Genomic DNA, 15,150 nt, shown 5'->3' with positions numbered 1-15,150 from the left:
CAGATCTTGTCTTAGTGAGTTCGGGCTACTATAACACAAATATCGTAAAAATACCCACTAACATTTATTTCTCACAGTCTGGAGGCTCCGAAGCCCAAGATCAAGGTCCTGGCAGTAGAAGTGTCTGGTGAGTCCAGTTCTTGGCTCATGAATGTGTGCGTTCTTGCTGTGTCCTCACAGGACGGAGAGCTGGCTGGGGAAGCAGCAGTATTATGGACTGAACTGTCTCTCCCCAAAATGCATATGTTGAAGCCCTAAACCCTAGGGCCTCAGAATGTGACTGTTTCTGGAGAGAAGGCCTTTAAAGAGGTAAATAGATTAAAATGAGGACTTTATGGTGGGCTCTAATCCAGTCTGACTGGTGTCCTTAGGACACAGACACTAGGGTTGCACACGCACAGAGGAATGACCCTGTGAGGACGCATGAGAAGGCGGTTACCTCAGAACAAGGAGAGAAGACCCAGAGGAGACTCAGACTGCTGACACCTTGATCTCGGACATCCAGCCTGGAGAACTGTGAGAAAATACATCTCTACTGTTTAAGCCACCCCGTCTGTGGTACTTTGTGATGGTGGCCCTACCGCACTCACGCAGACAGTCATAGACAATTGCTCCTACGTATTCGGACGAGCAAAATAAGAGACTTCTTTCTGAGGCGACAGTGGGAACCAGAAATAGAATTGCCCAATGGTTTTGCAGTTTCCCCCTTGTTTGCAGGGTCTTTGGAGGGAAAGAGCATCCCCATGAACCCCCGAGACACTGAAGTGGGCCGATCCCTGATCTAGATTACCGCCGATACCCAGGGGCCTAGTGGTGAGTTAGTGCCCAGCCGTCCTGGTTTTCACCAGCTGTAGATCAATTACTGTCCCTTAATTCTTCTGACTGACCACTTTGACTCGGAAATGTGTCTTGTTTTTTGTGAGAAGTTACATGGTCACCATTTACAGGTAAAATTGGGGTACCGTGCCTATCTACAAGAAATCTCTTTCAGCTGGGATCAGAAGACCAAGCAATCGTTTCCCAGGATGATTTGCTGAGGGAGAAAAGGAGTCAAATGTCAGTGGCTCCGTGTCAGACTCACGCCAAAAAAAAACCCACAAAGAAGCAAGCAAGCAAATAAAAAGCAAGATTTCGCACATTGTTACAGGTCTTTGCACCACACAGGCCATCAGCCTGGAGACACTCCACTGCCTCACATCAATGCCTCCATATTCTTTCAAAGAGTTTCTAAAGGATTTCAGCTTTTGTGATTTCTCCCCTTAAGCCTGCTCTTTAAAGGAATTCACTGTTATGTAGTGCCATCTGCATAAATACATGTGGGCCTGGGGAGGCGATCTCACAGTATAATAGAGCGGCTCCCCTCCATTTCCTGCCTCTGCACAGAGCAAAGAAGGACATTTCCCCTTCTTCCAAGTAAACTTGCTGACAGGCAGAGCTAGATTCAAAATGAAATTTGAAAAGAGCAGCTGTAAAGAGAGTAGTTCCTAAGTGTTCTTACCACACACACAAACACACACACACACACACACACACACACACGTAATTATGTGAGGTGATAGAAGTGTTAACTAACCTTCGTGTTGGTAAACATTCCACAGATAGACATGCATCAAATCATCACAGTCTTCACACCTTACACAATGTCAATGATGTCTCAATAAAGCTGGACAAATAAAGAAGCAGCTCGAATGAGGAAATGGTCAGCAAGCAACAGCAGCTCAAGGAAAAATACAATCTTTATATGAAATAACAGGAATCCGGGGAAGTGGCCTCCTAGATGCTATTTTTATTTTCAGCTTTTCAGGTTAACACAGATTGAGTTAATGATGTTTTTCTATAGCTCCCAGGCAATTCAAAAATGGCAGGGCTCAGACTAGCGGAGAAGCACTTCCTGCAGATTTGGAAGGGATGAGAAGCCAGGCCTGGCGTTCGTGCTACGTCCCCAAGCTGCAGATATAGAGGAATGGAGTATTATATCAGGGATTTTCTCTTGCACCCTAGGCACGTGGCAATTTTCACAGGTCCCCTCCTTGTCAGTTTCGCCAGTTTGAATCAACTGCTTCAATTTCGGCGGCTAACTGGCTTTTTTTTAAATTGAAGTAATCCCAGAGGTTCAATGATGGAAAATGAGCCACATTAGAGTAGGGAACATTTAAGAATCCTGAATTCCATTTTACCCCTGGTGTTTATGTTTTCCATGGGAGAGATAAAAAATGTATAGGTTCAGAAAAAGGAAATTTCTGAAACCCTAAAGGGAATGTGTGAGATGTTTCCTGCTGTTAAAGGATCATTAAAGACCAAAAACTCTGCTCAAAGGGAGGTCCACTTTTTGGATGACTGGTGACTGCTCTTTGTGGATTTCGTGTCAACCTTTTTAAGTTAATGAAGCTCGGCAGAGACGTTTGGGATTTCCTGCTTTACCTTCTTCTTTAGAAACATTTTCTCAACATACGCTAAGCTGTCAGGGAAATATGTATTTTCTCAACATTACTTAGTTATTCTAGAACCTGACTCATGAATGTGTCATGAGCTTCAACAAGTGGGGTGTGTGTCTGTGCGAGTGTGCATGCTCACGGGCATGTGTGTATATTTTCTTGTGCACCCTTTGGTCAGCTAAGCTTTCTAGGTAATTGTCTGCATTGGGTCATAGCATTCAGGCTATAAGCTCCAAGAGAACTACTGCCAGGTCTGTTAATGTTGAACTCTATCACTATGTGGTACTCAAAACTCAAGCATAATGGAGATGGTGAAAGGGTAGAGCACCTTTCCTGAGAAAGGAAATGGAATTTTTTGGTTATTCATACCATATTATAATCCATCCCAGCCAATTCACATTGTCATGCGTTGTTATTATATTCAAATATTATGCTATTTGTATTATAGAATTTTTTGCGAAGAAAAGCATTCAAGGTAAATAATATAAATACATTCAGCCTGATATGACCTATTAAAAGCAGAAGTCATAAATGTTTAGTCTTCCTATCAAGCCCTTGGCCTCCAGACAGCATCTATTCCATGTCAAGTATATTGTGTATTGTGCTTTTACTGATTTTTTTTATTGTGGCAAGAACACACAACATAAAATTTACCATGTTAACTATTTTTAAGTGTACAGATTAGCAGTGTTAAGTATATTTGCACTGATCTCCAGAACCTTTTCATCTTGCAGAACTGAAACTCTATATCCATTAAACAGCTCCCCCTTTTCTCTTTTTCTTAACTCCTGGTAATCACCATTCTTCTTTCTTTTCTTCTTTCTTTTTCTTTCTTTCTTTCTTTCTTTCTTTCTTTCTTTCTTTCTTTCTTTCTTTCTTTCTTTCTTCTTTTTCTTTCTTTCTCTCTCTCTCTTCCTTCCTTCCTTCCTTCTTTAAGATTTTATTTATTTATCAGAGAGAGAGAGAAAGAGAGCACAAGCAGGGGGAGTGGCAGGCAGAGGTGTGGGACTCAATCCCAGGACACTGGGATCATGACCTGAGCTGAAGGTAGATGCTTAACCAACTGAGTCACGCAGGTGCCCCTCTTCTTTCTGTTTCTAAGAATTTGACTACTTTACATGTATCATATGAGTGGAATAATACCATATTTATTGTTTTGTTTTTGGCTTCTTCCACTTACCATAATGTCCTCAAATTTCATCCATGTTGTAGCATGACAGGATTTCCTTCCTTTGTTGAAGGCTGGATAATATTCCATTGTATGGATAGGTCATGTTTTCTTTATTCATTCATCTGTTGATGGACATTTGCATTGCTTTCACTCCTTGACTATGTGAACAGTGCTGCTATGAATACGGCCTGTGCAGATATCTCTTCGAGACCCTGCTTTCAATCTTTTTGGGTATGTACCCAGAAGTGGGATTGCTGGTAGCTGTATTTTTAATTTTTTTAAAAAAAACACCATACTGTTTTCCATACTGGTTGAGCCTTTTCGAGGTCCCACAGGTAGTGCACGAGGGTTTCGATTTCTCCATATTCTCACCAACACTTGTTAGTTCCTGTCTTTCTGATAGCTGTCCTAATGGGTGTGAATCTTATTGATTTTTCTTTTTTTTTTTTTTTTAAGATTTTATTTATTTATTTACTTGGCGGGGGGGAGGGCAGAGAGAGAGAGAGAGAGAGATCCCAAGCAGACTCTGTGCTGAGTGCAGAGCTTGATGTGGGGATCAATCCCATGACGCTGAGATAATGACCTGAGCCAAAATCAAGACTCAGATACTCAACCGACTGAGCCACCCAGGCACCCCAAATCTTACTGATTTTTAACTAACAGGCTAGACAACTTCTATTAGGGTCTGTTTCCCTGTCCTCTAATGTTCACTCTTGAAATAATTTATGTTTGTTCATTCATTCACTCAGTCTTTGTTTAGCCCCTACACTGTGCTAGGGATAAGGGGACATAAGGACTTTTTGAAAAAACTTGCATGCCATTAGAGAGCTAACAGTTTCATCAAGGACAGACCTGTAAATACACAATCAATACATTATATTTACATCACATACGTGAATGACAAATATCAAAATACATTCAGGTAAAATGTGACAGAGCACTAAGGAGGGAGTACTTAAGTACTGCCTGGGGAGAGAAGCCAAGGAGGTGATGGTTGAGCTGATTCTTCAAGCATGAAGCTCTTAAAGCAGAGAAGGAGAACGGGGAGGCCCAGGGGTTTGCATGTGTGAAGGTACAAAGGGATGGAAGAACATTCAAGCTTAGGAAACCACAGGATGTTTCTCATGGAGTTGGTCAGGTCATAGGATGTGCAGTGGAGTGTGACAAAGGCACAAAGGAGTGTGACAGAGCAAATAGTAGAGTTGATGCTAACATGTAGTTAAGAGCAAAATATGAAGGATTGGTATGCCATGTTCTAGAAGAAGGTGTTAATTCCATGATCAGGGAAGTGAGATGGGTGGGTGGGAGGAGAGGTGGAAAGCACAAGACTGATGGTAAGGAGGACAAGAAGATATAGAGAGATACTTACAGTGGTAACTGGAAATCAGCCTGGAGCTCCAGAATGAGGTCTGAGCCAGAACACCAAAGACTTGGAAGTCACCACAGAGGGGAAGTCACCTATGGGAGGGGATGACATCATTCAGCAGACCACACAGCATAGGAGGAGAAGACTGAGGATAAAACTCAGGGAAGCCCAGCATTTACAGGATGAAAGAGACATGCAAAAAGGTCAGGAGAGCCAAGACTGAAAATTGCTCAACGTCTTTCTCCATTATTAAAACAACAACATAAATACAAATCCTGCCATCTAAATTTCTAATCCTATCTTAATCATTGAACTCCAATGAAATCTTTTGTAAAAAATCACCAAAAACAATAGATGGATGCCCCTAGGTATTGCTCCTTATGATTTCCCAGTAAAACAGGAATCCTGAGTTCGTCCATGACAGGGTTGCTAAGCGACCATGTCACCATCTAACATTATCTACCAAAATGGCCTGACACACAAAATAACCTTACTCTAAGTGCAAACGTAACTCCCTACTTCATTTTGTTCTCCCCTTCTCCCCCATAAATTTGGTGGTCTTTATGAAAGGGAGAATTTGCCATCAAGTGCAAGGGATAATTGTTTCCTTAACAGTGAAATTCATTTTAAGGCATTTAGCCCACAATGCAAAAATAGTACCTATGTGCATTCCAGAACAGAAGCCGGGGAAATGCTTGAGTTGTTAAAGTGATTTCATTTAGAAACATTCCCATCCATTGTACATTTGCATTGCATCTGTTGCTAGAGAAAAATAGAAAAGATTTGCCTTAAAGAATTATTGATAGAATTTAACTGTGAACATTTTTTATGAGCTTCAAGGGACTATTTTCTTGAGCACACAGCACAAGAGGGTGATAGAGAAATACAATATTTATTATTTATGTTTATATTTATTATTAAAATTCTTGATGATAATGTGCTTTGTGTAACATTCTGAGATTTATAACATTTAATGCTTACCAACTGCCACTTTCTTGGAGAATAGTATTTCTAGGATGGATTTTGATGACTGGGGAATGGAAAGGAAGTTAATATTGGTTAGGTACCCATTGGAGCCTGGGAGACACATACATATTCTCATTTACTTCCCAAACTGTGAAACCGTTATTATCCTTAGCCATTCAGTACATCTACATTTATTAATTTAGGGAGAGAGAGAAACCAACTGGAGTCGCTCCCATGTGCATGTGTTAGACTCCAAACAGTGCCCTTTCATTTCTCCATGTTTTCTGGTAGGGCATCCCTTCAACTCTGGAAGACTAAGGGATCTTCACTACTTGAATCCTGCCATTACCCATCATTCCTTATAATTCACCAGGTACTGTCTAGTATAGAACTGTGTTCTTACTAAGCACTTTCCCCTACCTGGATTGCCTTTCTACTTCCCTTTTAATGCTCATATTCTTTCCTTATCTTTGAAACCCAGCTAACGTTCCATTTTTTCATCCTTCCCCAGCAGTCCCAGAATTCCTTGATTGCCTGGTGTGCTGAGCTCTAAAACCCTCGCCAAGACCAGGAACAAATCCAGCCTACCTTAGCAAATGACAACACAGTCTGGAACCATGGTGGAACCATGGATGATATATTAAGTCTTTCCGTTCAACACTTGATGTGCTGGCACTGGAAAACATCATATATGAACAGAAGACCTTCAAACCTGCTAAACCAGGTAAATAACAATGTATACGGTCTATTCATTAAAAAAAGAGAATGGTGTGACTCCTAGATCCTATACAAAGCCAGTGAAGATGAAATTGATGAGTGGACATTTCATGGAGTGAACTCTAAAGCTGACAATTTCCTTCTCTGGCCTACCAGACTGGAACTCTCCGTGAGAGCACAAAACTCTGGTTACTGCTGTTAAATTAATTAAACAAGGAGACCCCTGGACTGAAGTGGCTCTCACGTCTCAGCAGCCTATGTAAGTAAACCAAAATCCAAGCCTGTAAATGCCTCAGGTTTACAAAATCAAAACCCAAGGACCACCAATTACAAAGAGCCAACTAGGCTTTAAGCCATAGCCAATCAACAATCTCCTTCTCTGTTTTCACCTTTTCTTTATTAAAAGTCTCTCCCTGAGCTCCTGTCCGTGGAGCACACCCAACCACTCCCAGTTGGCATTGCAGGATTCCAATAGACTGTTGTTCAAATGAACTCTTACATTTTTTAAACACGTCTCAGTTTATCTTTTTTTTTTTTTAAGATTTTTTATTTATTTATTCGACAGAGATAGAGACAGCCAGCGAGAGAGGGTACACAAGCAGGGGGAGTGGGGGAGGAAGAAGCAGGCTCACAGCGGAGGAGCCTGATGTGGGGCTCGATCCCATAACGCCGGGATCACGCCCTGAGCTGAAGGCAGACCCTGCTAAGCCACCCAGGCGCCCCTCAGTTTATCTTTTAACACTGCTCGAGAGGAACTATGGAATGAATGAAAAGGAAGGAGAAACTTGGTGAATAATACCTTGGTTAGATATTGGGATCCTCATTTATTGGTGGTTGGCCTTCTGTTTCCTACAAGAGATATCTCATTGCAAAATAGACTCTCATCTGTCTCCCCAACTTGATCGCAGTGACCTCTTCAATATCTTTTTGTCTCTAATTCATGCTAGCGCAGGAATCCCTCACCAGGTATTTCAAGTTACTGACAATGACTGTGCAATCTATTCCCTCTAGGTAAGGATTCATAATTCTAATCCTCAAAGTCACCTTCTTTCAAGATATAGGGAAAGAGGTTTTGGAACATTAACCAGCGTTCATCCAGAGGTGAGTAACTGGCTTCTCAAAGGTTGTGTGTGTGCATGTACTTCTGGTGAATTCTGAGCTGGCATCAGATCGTGTTCCCACATCCACTCTTCATCTAAGTAGAGGCTGCGTATGTCTGAGATACAGTTTGTGCAAGTCATATATCCATCCACCAGGATATAGAGTTGTTTTAAAAAATGCATCTCACTAGGGGCGCCTGGGTGGCGCAGTCGTTAAGCGTCTGCCTTCGGCTCAGGGCATGATCCCAGCGTTCTGGGATGGAGCTCCACATAGGGCTCCTCCGCTGGGAGCCTGCTTCTTCCTCTCCCACTCCCCCTGCTTGTGTTCCCTCTCTCGCTAGCTGTCTCTGTCAAATAAATAAATAAAATCTTAAAAAAAAATTTTTTAAATAAAAAAATAAAAAATGCATCTCACTAGAATATCCTTCTAAATGAATACTCAAAAATCGGCATGCAAAATTAAGAAAAAGTTTAATTTGAGTATAGTACAATTGATTTCACCATAGTTTCAAGAGACTTGGAAAGTAAAACTTCATACTTGGCAAACTTGGCCATAAAAATGCACTAAAATGGTCCCTTCTTCTCATCTCTTACACCTCCCAGTCAAAAAGGTCAATGCCTTTATGACCTACAGATCTGTTTGTTTGCCTCCATTATGGACTGAGATGTTCATAAAATTTAATGTGTTCACATGGATCCACTGGCTAATATAAAGGCATGGATTTGCCGACTTTTCTACCCTCTTTATGCACAGAAATTTACCTAAACTGAAAGGTGTTTTGTGTTCCTTTACTCCCCTCTGCTGGTAAATTCTAATATAGCACTTTTTAAAAGATTGATAGAAACACTTTTTAATATAGGAGAAAATACTGTTGAAAATCACACACACAAAAAAGGATTTAATCTTTTCCTAGAAGGCAATTATTTCAGTTTGCAATATTAGACCTTATTTTCTGCAACAAATCTGGTCTATATAATTTGGTCTATGTAATATGTTTCTAGTGTCCAGATATTTTTTTCCCACTTATATTTGATGAATGGTCAAGAGAATGGAGCCACGTGGATAAGGAAGAGTGAATTTGGCCACAAAATATGAATTCATTCACAAATTAAACCAGCACCACGCCACACCTTCTTTATATTGGTTCATTTACATTACAAAGCCTTCTTACATACACATGTCCCTTGTCTTACAACGGTACCATGAAATAGGTATGTACATTCTAAAATATAGAACTTACTCTTCCTAAAAAACAAAAAGGATCACTGAAGACAGCCTCAGATAAAATTTTGAAATAGATTCATGTATTTGATACCTCCAACTGTTCCCTTTTTGCCATTTCCTCTATAAAGCCCTCTGTCTCCTCTCCAGGTGACCCATGGTCTAATGCTATCAAGATTGCCCTTTAGAAAATAAAGTATCTGGGGGCACCTGGGTGGCTCAGTCAATTAAGTATCCAACTCTTGATTTTGGCTCAGGTCATGATCTCAGGGTCGTGAGGCTGAGCCCCCCTTGGGCTCTATGTGGAGCGTGGCACCTGCTTAAGATTCTCCCTCACTCCCCCTCTCCCTATGCCCCTCCCCACTCCTTCTCTAAAAAAAAAAAAGAAAGAAAGAAAATAAAGTATCTGAAAGATTTATTCACAGGAAGTGTCTCATCTCTTTGGATAATTCGCATTTTAAAAGAAAACCAGAACTAAAGTAACCAGCCACTCACGAGAAATTACAGAGATCAGTGAGAGAGACCTGTTTAGAAAGAAAGGTTTTCAGTTGCCACTCAAAAGGTGGTGGCTTTTGAATCACGGCTGCTCCCAAGGTTGCCAGTGTCCCCCACAGGGAAGTTGTCGCTATCAGTTGTGTGTGTGTGTGTGTGTTACACTGGGCATGGATTTTGGAACCAGGCAGATCCAGATTGGAATCTCAGCTCTGCCAATTAACAGCTTAGGGTCTTGTACAATTTTCTTAACCTCTCTCAGCCTCAGCTTTCTCATCTGTAAGATAGGGCTAATACCTACCTCCCTAGGGCTGCTGTGAGGATTAATGTCTGGTGTGTTGTGTATAATAAATGCTGGTTCCCTCTGCCTCTTCCCTTGATGTGCCTCTCACATGGCAGAATAATCCATGCGTTTCAAAAGGTTACACACTAACACCTGATAACTTCGGTGATAGGGTTGTGCAGCTCAATTAGCTCTTTCCTAGCTAATTTTTCATAGAAAACATTTCCTAGAAGTATTTCCAAATCAGACCCCGCTCGCTGCTTCATCCAGAATTCCTTCCGGTAGTAAGGAATTTCACATCTCTTCTGGATGTGAAATACCCATGTAGCTTCATGTTTCTCTCTGTCCACTCTTCCTGGGCTGTGAAGCCACTCTCTTTAGTTAACAAGCACTTCTGCTTGGTGTGGTGCACAGGGATAGAATCTGTGGAGAGCTGTCCCCGCTGCATGGCCAATGGAAGGACATGTCATGCATTTGAGCCAGTCAACAGCATGGACCCCGGGGGTCGGGTGCCCAATATCCTTGAGAAACCATCAGCACTCCCTTCACCATCGGCCTGGTCTCAAATGTGTGACGATGTCTCACCAGCTGGTTCTATTACCACCCATCTTGCTTTCTCTCCTTTCTCTTCAGGGAAAGCTCCAAAGCAATAACCACTCCCCAAAACATCAAGTTCCATACAGAATTCTGTGCACACAGAAGGCAGTTCCAAGAATTTCAGGCTGCTGGCAGGGGTTAAGTGAATCCACCCGTTTTAATTTCGGCCATAAAAATGTACTGAGGTAGTTCATTCTTTTCATCCATAAATTCTAACCAAAAGTCTAGGCATTAGGATTTTAATGCCTCATATATTCTGTGCATTATAGTGATGATATACTTTACTGCCATGACCTTTTCAATATTTTGTACTTTGCTTGACTGAGCCAGGAGCTCTCCTCTGTTTACAGCATTATTGACCTCCTTAAGAGGTGCACAAGATAAATAGAAAAATACACTAAACTCTTCAAGGGAAACTTGCCAGGGTGGGATCTGGGAGGATCTCACACCAGCCCTGTGAATCTAGCAGGGAAATGGGAAGGCGATCCTTTTCTCTTATAGTAAGCATTTGGAAGTGAAGTTCAGCAGAGAGAGCCTCTGTTCTGAGAAGCAGGGGGAGGAAGAATCACATCTGAAAGATGCTGGAGAAGAGTTCCACACACAGTGTAAAGACTTTCTCTTACCTTTTAGCATTTCATCCAGCTGTCAGAATTCCCTGAGGGCTGAGACTTTTTTTTTTTAATTTTTTAAATTTGTTTTGAGAGAGAGAGAGCACAATCAGGGGGGAGGGACAGAGGGAGAAGCAGACTCCCCGCTGAGCCCAATGCAGGACTTGATCCCAGAACCCTGGGATCATGACCCAAGCCGAAGGCAGAGGCTTAACTGATGGAGCCACCCAAGGACCCCAATCTTTGGTGGTTCTTAGACACAACACTTCAATCTCTTTCTCTACCATCACATGGCATTCTCACCTCCCATGGCTGTGTCTCCTCTTCTTAGGAGGACACTACTTAGGTTGAATTAAGGATCCACACTATTCTAGTACGGTCTCATCTTAACTAAGTACATATGACAACAAGGTCACGTTTTGAGAAGCTGAGGGTTGGGACCTCAACATATCTTTTGTGGGGACAGAATTCAACATCATATAATATACTCATTATTAAAAAATTCAGATGATAATAGCAGAAAAGCACGAAGAAGGATGCAAAAGTCACTGCAATGATACCACTGAGAAATAATCACCGTTACTATCTTTTCATTTTTCTTTGCATACACACGTATAAAGAACAACAGTCATATTATATATACTATTTTGTGACTTGCTTTTTCTCAAATTATATCCTGAATATCTTCTAAATCAGTAAATATATATGACCCAGGTAACTGGTACACAATAATTTATCTAATCAAGTCTATACTGTGATGGAAAGCACTATAAACTGCCCATTATTTAGCTTCGTAGAAGACAAAAACTTCCTAAGGCTTTATATACTTAACAGTTTTTATTTAGTCATTTTAGTTTATCTATCATTATCCTTTTCCATCTTATTTTTCCTATAGCTCAAAAAAAATAAAAAAGCATTCCTATTTCTTGCTCCAGAACACTTGTATGGTCTTAGAAGGCTATTATTCTATGTTTGACATATTTTGTCAATCATTTCAGAGTTGGGCTATGAGCAGTCAGGGGCTAACACTCTTGCAATTGGGGGAGCAAGGACCTCAGCTCTAGAGGGGATCTAGGTGAAGCACCACAGTGCCCATCATTCTGGTAAGTGCTCCAGTGACCTGAGGAAATCATTATATTATTTTCCACCTAGGTCAAGTCCAAATTTAAGACAGATGTTTCCTCAAATGGTTCTGTTTTATTAATAAATGAGTCACGTGCCTGTGCAGTGTGCCAGGCCTCAGAGGCAGTGATTTCAGGGACAATCATTTTGGCTTTACAGAGAAGAGCTCTGGATCTGATTTGAGAAGCTACACCAGTCACCTTTTTCGAAGCAAGGATTCGGAAGAAGTTTCAGGGAGGCAGGTTAAGAGAATTTTACAGAAAAGAGGTCTAAGTGAGGTACTAGATAAAGAAAGTGGCGTGTGCCAATATGGTGACACTAACTAAAAGCAAAGTCTAATGTTTCACTAAAGATGATATCCCTTGACCCAGTCAATGTACAGATTTTCCTCAACTTAAATGAGGTTACATCACAATAAACTCATAAGTTGAAAACATTAAGTCAAAAATACATTTAATACACCTAACCCACCAAACACCATAGCTTAGCCTAGCCCACCTTAAACATGCTCAGAGCACTTACGGTAGCCTACAGTGGGGCAAAATCATCAACATAAAGCCTATTTTACAATAAAGTGTTGAATATCTCATGTAATTTATTGAATATTGTACCAAAAGTGAAAAACAGAATGGTTGTAGGAGTCCAGAATGGTAGTAAGCGTATGGGTTGCTTCCTCTCATTATGGCATGGCTGACTGGGAGCTGCAGCTGGCTGCCACTGCCCAGCATCATGAGAGAATATCTCACAGCATATTGCTAGCCCCAGGAAAGATCAAAATTCTAAATTCGAAGAATGATTTCTATCAAATGCATATGCCTTTCATAAAATAAAAAAATTTAAGTTGAACAATCATTAAGTTGGGGACCATCTGTACTCTATGGGGCTTTCAGTAGTAGTGTTTTGCTACTTTTGGAGGCAGGTGTGGGAGTTTGCTGAAGTGAGATAAAACAAAAATTTATATGGTTGGATAGCCATATGGAAAAAGAGAAAATTCTATTCTTTATTCTACACTGGCTAAATCCCAAATGGATCAGAGATACAATTTTTTTTTTAAAAGAAAGAAAACCATACCAGTACTAAAAAATGAGTGAAATCCTTTATAACCTGAGAGTGGGGTAAACATTTTTACCTACGACTCAGAATCTAGAGCATTAAGGGAAGAGATTGATTACAATTTAAACAAACAAAAATGCAAAGCAAAAAGTCCAATAAAGGCATTAAAAGAGTTCAACGTATTTCACATTGGGCTAATATGTAAAATGTTTCTAAATTTTTTAGAGATCATCCGATAGAAAATAGGCCTTGTTCTCCTTCTACTGGTTACCATTTTTATTAGATTTTGGTTTACCCATTATGTTTACTTTGAAAAAACAAACAAGTGTCCACTTGTGTATTTCTAACCCCGCCCACCCCCCCAAAGTAGCATACCTACACCTTCTTTTGGGCCTTGGCTTCCTCCACTTCATTTCATAGCTGTGTATCTCCCACATTCCTTAAGACTCATCATACTTCACTGTATGCATGTGTCATTTGAAAAGATGCTTCACCTCACTTATAAAAAGATAAATGCAAAACTGTAATGAGATACCATTTGCCACCTATCAAATTAGCAAAAGTCCACTCTGTTGGAGAGGCTATGGGGAAACAGGAACTCTCATACATTGCAAGTGTGAATACAAAATCACACAACTTCTATGAAGGTGAATTTGGCAACATAAAACAATATAACATTTTCTTTCACAAGGCAATCCCATTTGTAGGACTCTACGCCAATGAGCCATTAGCAGAAGCATAGTGTATATTCACGGGGAACTTTTTGTAATAGCAGAAGACTGGAAATATCCCATTATCTACCCATAGAGGCCTGGTTGAATAAACATCTACACATAACCAAAGAGAAGAATTATGTCCAGTTCATTTAAAACATGGTACTTTGTTAGTACATCCCTCATGGGACACAACATGAAGACAAAAAGAAACACACAGACTTAAACTTCACTCAGCAGTCTTATTTAGCAATATTGTTATCGTTGTTTTATATGTATGTGTGTATATATGTATACATGGATAAGGCAAATAAGTAATTATGTTAATATCATTAAGAAACAATAATTTCATCTTAAAAGGAAGAAGACAAAAGAAACAAAATAAAAGGCAGTTAATGTTCAAGAGCAGGGGCAGGTCTTTAAGAAAAGGAAATCTGAGACATCTAAAATCCAAAACAATGTGAAGCTTGGGGGAGGGAGGAGGCGAAAGACAACATAAGCAATTTTTAATAGTTATATCTGAAGCAAAAAGAAACGAGTAGGAGTGGGTTCAGTTTAGCTTCTGATGCACTGGCTCCTGTTAAAATCGATGGCTTTTCTGCAGTGCTTTTGTCTCCTGAATGCTGGTCCCCCTCCACCATCCCACTTTCACTTTTTACCAATTTCTACTGATTCTTCATGACCCTCCGCGCATCAAGGATCTTTTTTATACTGTATCATATAATAGTATTCCCCGCTTTACTATGCTTCTCTCCGTTGATAATTATACCCCCATTAATATAATTGTTTAATATTCTCCTCCCCTAAACTGTCTGGTTTTGCTCTTCATCCTACACCATATTGCATAGCAGGCGCTCAATGAATAGTCGTTACAATACAGCAAAATGCTTCACTTCCATTTTGTTCCCGTTTCTTCAGAGAACCTTCTTTAGACTCGGACAGGTAGAATACCTACGGACTGAACTCCAAACGGGGCAAAATGATTCTAAGAAAACGTTCCCTACTTAAATTTGTTCATTTGGCAAATACTGCTAGGCGAAAGGGCTCCAACCGTGGATAAGGCAGGTGACGTTCTGTCGCTCCTCTCACCGAGTTCACACGGGCGCGAGGCGGAGTGACGTAAATGTTCGCTCTATGGCCTGTATTTAAATTGAGTCCAAGTCTCCTGCAAATGAGCGTTTGCGAACCCTGACTCAGGTTGTCTCACCTCGGGTTCCGTAGAACCGGTTTCCCCGTTAGGGGGCCTTCCGCCTCAGCCAAGTGCTGAAAAAAATGAGAATGGGGTGTCTATTACATTTCCCCGAA

At 40.7% G+C, this 15,150-nt stretch overlaps 1 long non-coding RNA gene across 1 annotated transcript; it reads right to left on the bottom strand.

Moving 5' to 3' along the window:
- Positions 1-1,779: 1,779 nt before the first annotated feature.
- On the bottom strand, positions 1,780-15,028 carry LOC123803987 (uncharacterized). The gene is made up of 5 exons (XR_015723171.1): positions 14,897-15,028; positions 13,508-13,630; positions 4,976-5,064; positions 3,616-3,728; positions 1,780-1,947 (listed from the first exon to the last, which is right to left on the bottom strand). It is a non-coding gene; the product is annotated as an uncharacterized LOC123803987 (long non-coding RNA).
- Positions 15,029-15,150: the final 122 nt, after the last annotated feature.

This window comes from Ursus americanus, chromosome 36, assembly GCF_024610735.1.
Source record: "Ursus americanus isolate L20-20 chromosome 36, mUrsAme1.1.p, whole genome shotgun sequence".
Lineage (NCBI taxonomy): Eukaryota > Metazoa > Chordata > Mammalia > Carnivora > Ursidae > Ursus > Ursus americanus.
The sequence above is the reverse complement of the archived record's forward strand: the minus strand, read 5'-3'. Positions and strand labels throughout refer to the sequence as shown.